Below are 6,014 nucleotides of genomic sequence, written 5' to 3' on the forward strand. Positions count from 1 at the left end.
ATTAATTGAATCAAATGTAATTTAAATACAGTGATGGGTTTTATCTCTTTCCATAAACTAATCACACATGCACATGAGCCTTTACTGCATACACACCAGTAATGATGACATTTCCTCAACATATTAACAGTGAGGGGATTTTGGGCGCCTGGCTAAAATTTTGGACATCGCTCCCCATTTATAAAATACTTCCATGTAAGGACACCTAATGGACTGAACCGAGTTCAGATTTTGTGTCTCCGATGGGGAAGAGGATTTGGAAGTGGACCACTGGAGTGCCAGAGTGTGACGATACAGACTGATCAGCCACCTGCTGCTGCCCATGTGTAGTATGAGAGTGTGTACTTTGCTCATAGGGTATTTTTCCACAGTCAAAGTATTTGTTCTACTTGATCTTGATTTGGGATCAGGTCAGATCTCCTGCAGCACACTCCACTGCTGGCTTCTGTATATTAGTGAGCTGAAGTTAAAGGATAACAGACATCAGTACTGTGTGTGAGTCTGTAAATGATGTGTCTTAGGAGAGGGACAGTTGACAGTGTCCAGAGGGTAGCACACACAGCAGAAATATTTTTTACACTGATTTTGGACAGGTGGAAGTGCCTATCACAGCTGTGATCACCATTTTTAATTAATATGAAGGATTCCATGGACCTCATCAGGCAGAGGCAATCTTCTCTATTCCTTTTACATTGTTATTAAAGGAGAATTCCAGTTTATTACAACTTGGGTTTCATTTTTGTAGCTCTGGCCACAGTGACATCAACAAAAATAGAACAAGAAGAAGTGAAAGCAGTCAGGTGATCAGAGAGGGGAAACAAATTTCCAGGGAAGTTAATAAGGGCATAATATCCATCTCACTTTACAAACCCACTTCCTGTTTTAACTTTGACCAACTGTACTTGTTCAATGAGGGATTATTAGTGATATTTCAGGTCACAGGATTTCAGTTTGACCTCCAGATAAAAACAATCATCTGGATAAACTGCCGTTTACAATCTGTCTGATCACATGACTGCTCATGTTTCTTGACCCTTTGTTCCAATTGAAGTGATATCACTGTGATATACTGTGTGATCTCAGCTGTTCACTTGGTGAGTACAATGTTAGAAAAGCCAAAAAGTAAGCAAGTTGTAATAAACTGCAATTTTCCTTTAATTATATGGTGATCATGTGGAGAAGAAGGCCGATGGGAGGAACAGAAGTAAACTGAGAGAGCAGTTTGTTTATAATACATGACAGTGAACTTTCCATGTTGTTTGAGTCAGCCTCATCTCCTCCTGGTATTAACTGTATCTGTGTGTCTGTATCTGGATAATGATTCTAATAATGGGGCCTTTGCATTTACAACTAGAATGAATAGACTTTAATGTGATTCTTCCTGCACTGTGTTCAGATGGCAGCACATAAAGGAAATAGGTGAGCTAGCCACTTGTCTGTAGCTAGCTTCTGGTTTTGCTTTGACAGTGCTGTCCATCCCACAGTGCTAAGAAGCACTGATGTCCACCTTCCTTCATGGTCAAGTGTCATCCATTTTTGTAATGAACTTCTTGATAGGGAAGATATGCTAGATGTTACCTGCAGCATTTTGACAGGCAGCAGGACGAGACGAGTTAGGTGAGATGTTTTCTTAAAGTCTGTGTAAAGTAAGAATAAATATGTGTTCTGAGTTTGACATACCACAGAAAAGTGTGTTGTTAACCACCCTGCCAAATTTGAATGATTAAAAAAATCGCCAAATATATGAAATTAGGCTTCAAAGCTGTGTAAAAATCAGCCTCTTTCTCTGCTCCCAAACGCTGTGGCCGCCGAGTTCGCTGAAACCCCGCCCCCTACCAAGTGTCACCCGTCAATCAAAGTCACCACGTCTACCAGAAACATGGACGATATGTCTGAGAGCTTTCTGCTGCTAACTCGGTGGCTAACTCAGCTAACTGGCTAACTGTAGACTGTAGTAGTAGTAGTGTGTGCTGAATGTATTTATACCTCTACAGCAGCAGGGGCGGGTTTATGCTAATCAGACCCGCCCACTAAATCCTGAACACAGAAATGTTGAAACACAGTTTGTGAAGTCTAGCTCCACAATTCAAATCTAAATGGATGAAATGCTTTTTACACCTTTTTTAGAAATACATTTATGACCTATTTAATGTGTTTAGAAGAAAATGTCTGAATTCACTTTACACAGTCTTTAAGGTTGTGGTCAGGCTGCACAGATGCTGTTTACATCTGGCTCAGATCTTATTGCAATGTAAGGCAGATGTGCATTCTGTCTACATGTATACCTGCATTAACAGGGCTTTCACCTTGTCTAGATAAGATATCCAGATGTAGATCTCATTTAATACCAGATGGAAATGGGGGGTCAGCTTAATCTCTGTCTGCTTGGTCAAGTAAAGGGCCACATATACACCAAAGTGGACACACAGCATATGCGTACAGGGTTGTGTTTGTACTACTTTGATGGTCTGTATATGCTAACGTGTTCACACATGTGCAGTTGGTGTATATGGTTTGTCTGCCAAAGGTGAAAATATGGTGGAAAAGGGGTTGTCACCTCAAATAACAGGTACATTAGAAAAGTGTGTCAACAGCTACTTTAACCTTAGACAGATCAGATGTTGGCCTAATTGCATAACATTTTGGACCAGTTGCAGGCAAATGGTGATCATCAACAGGTGTGACTAACCAGTCTTTCATTTTGCTTGTGACTAGACAACAAATTGGATTGATTTTGGGGAACTTGACTGACATCATTGACAATGAAGTTTGTACTTGGAATGTGCCAACAGTGACATGCAGAATGATAGGAAGCAGTTGTATGTAGGCTCCGGAGGAAAGGATTTAAGGAGCCACTGCTCTTTCCTCTGCTGATTGTAAAGCCCATTAGTGTCTGTGTAGAATGGGATTAAAGTGCAATAGTTTCTTCTTCTACAAACCTGATGCTCTCCTCTCTTAAGGAAAGGTTTAATCATTCCTTCCCCTTTAATTCATATTTTTATAATGTAATGTACAAGTTTTGTTCTATTTAAAGAAAGGGAAAGAGGACTGATGGTGTCCTCGTTGTACATAGAGTATAGACTGTGTTTATTGGTCAGATTTATTTATCGGAAATGACAGGTACACTTTTTTTTCCTCACATAGAAGTGAAAGTGCCAAACATAAAATAATGGCTTTGGATGTAAAAGCCAAAAGATGGACCATAGTTGTTTCCTGATTTGTATTTCAATCTCAGGCGTGGGAACAAAATAGCACTTCAAATAATGTGTCAGTTGTGTATTTGATTGAAGGTTTTGGCTGTAACAGGAGGAGTCCATGCCAGCAGGGCTAACTGACAGCATCAAATGAGTTTTTTGTTGTTCTTAACTGTTAAGATTTAGAATTTGATTCCAAACTTTGATTCTTCTTCACAGTTTATGTGGATTAAATTAGACTTACTGTAGGTCTACTCAGCCTGTTCTTGGCCCATGGTCCCAATCCTGTTTTTTTTTTCAGTTGAAGAATTTCTCAATCAGTGTACCCTCATGCATTTCAGTTGTCATCATAAGGTGAGTTGATTAAAAAATCTAATAAAGATTAGCCTCAGTGTCATGATTACAGCAGCATATCTGGAAACTACAGTAGAGTGATTGTGGGAGAGCTCCTCATCTGTACAACACACATCACTGCAGGATGACATCAGCTGACTAACCAGTCACACTTCAGTTTTAAGAACGGGTCCCGATCGAAGGTCCTTTGCTGCGTCTTGCACCCCTCTCTCTCCCCCATGCTTCCTGTTGATCTACTGATAAAAAAGGCGTCCATGCCAACACAATCTAAAAAATAAAAAAAGAACGTATAAAGACTATTGCTCTGCCGTCACAGCCTTCATATTTCTGTCAAATTGAATATCTTTTAGTGATTGTCCTAAATTACCTGACACGTGTTCTAACACTCCTCGAGTTCATGCAAACAATAAGATACCATTTAAAGTAAAAAAAGGCACTGGCAGTGTATAAAATATATTAGAACAAAGGGAGAAGCTTTTGCTTAGTAGACATGATTGTTACGGACAAGACCCCTTAACCCAACCACAACATCAAAGTAAAGATAAAAAAGATACAGTTGGGGGTGGAAACGAATTTGATTAAGTAATAAAATGAGTATAGGTGTAGTGTATGTCTGTGTTTGTGTGCTACTGTAAATTAGTTTGTTTACAAAAGGTTTTAAAAAAGAAAAGAATGATGTGAATCCAGCAGCTATGTGCAGGTGAAGAAGCCTCCTCCCACTAATGAAATCTTTATTAACAAGCCTAAAAAGCTGATCACAATGATTGTCCTTGATGATGTCACAATTTATATACAAGCAATGAATTAGTGTTGATGAATAAGTTGGCTGTGCTTTTTGGAGCCAGGAACACTGCTTACATAATGTACAGTACTCTACTGTCCAGTTGGAAGTGTTTCACTCTTAGCATAGGTTAGCAGGCAGGAACGCTCATCATTCATTCATTCTTCAAAGGTAGACATTTTTTAACTTAGAAATTACAATTTGATACAAATGTATTTCTTTATAAAACAAACAAACAGAATGTTCCACAGATTCAATGAATATTCATGAAATTATTGAAAGGATATATACTATAGGCCTAATGTGTCTTTAGATTAGATATATACATACATTATCTGCCCTTTGAAATAAGAAATAAAATACTGTGAATTCAATTCTAATGTGCACATTAAATAAAGTGAAGAGATATTTCTCATTATTGACCATTGAATAGTAATAAATGAAGTGTCACTGAAACATTCTGATAATAATCACTGGACAGACCTTTGTCTGCACCTCATTCCTCATTTCCTGTCCACAAATATTCTGATACATGAAGCAAAGACAGTTAGTCATGACAAAGTCATTCCAAAATCTAGCAGCACAGTAATCCAGAGGAGACTGACTTCTCTCTCATACATGAAACCATATGTATTTTGGGTTTAGACTATTTGTCCTGATGCAATCTTTCATATACAAGCCTCACACATTTATGGAGTAAGTGATGAAAGACAGCATAACTGGGCTGATTATTCACTACTGCTGCTGTGCAGTGTAACTGTATTATAATGTGTTGGCATATTTCCCATTGTGGATGTTTCCACTGAAAATGTCAAAATGATCTTAACTCTGTGTGTAAATGTTTGGATGTCATGTTTTAAAAGCATGAAGGTTGATAGTTTGTGAATGCAGCTGCTGTTCCTGTGGTGTAACTCATAGACACCGTTTGAGTGTGTAGGTCAGGTGGAACCATGGAAGGCTACAGCAGTCACTCATGGCATTGATCAATCTTGCTTCGAGAGGTCAGCTATACCCGGAACACCCTCTTATTCTTATTCTTAATATTATTATTAGAAATTGTTATTATTATGTAATAGTTTAGTGTGATGATGCCAACCTTTGTTCACAACACACTATGCTACTAGTAGTTGTATCAATGTGTTCCTCTAATTTAACATTTTAAGAAATATCTTTATTATATTATTGATTGATTTATTTTTAAGAGAAAAAATATCTAATAATAGCTGCAGACCTGCATGTCAGCCTAATCCCATCAAGGACAGAAAAAACAAGGACACTGAAAAAGTGGCAGATAAATAAACAAGAAGAAGAAAACAACCTAAAATATAATCCAGTGACAATATGGATACAGGTATATGATAAACAATTAAATATATGAAACAATAGAGTTACATTACAATTCTGGTGTGGAGATTAGGCATGAAGTGTGTATATGCTGTAAAGAACAGACCAAAAACACATCATTTTAATTATTGTTATTTATATATTTGGTAACAGCAGTGGTATAAAAGGCTCTAGACAATGAAGATGAATAAATCACAGATTTATTGACTATAATAATTATAAGATGTTTTAACATGTGTTTGTGATCATATGATGCGTGTGAAATTAAACGTGCTGTTGTTGTTGTTGTTGTTGTTGTTGTTGCTGCTGCTGCTGCAGCTGTCATGTAATTGTAAGACTAT

Source organism: Scomber japonicus, chromosome 10 (genome assembly GCF_027409825.1).
Source record: "Scomber japonicus isolate fScoJap1 chromosome 10, fScoJap1.pri, whole genome shotgun sequence".
NCBI lineage: Eukaryota > Metazoa > Chordata > Actinopteri > Scombriformes > Scombridae > Scomber > Scomber japonicus.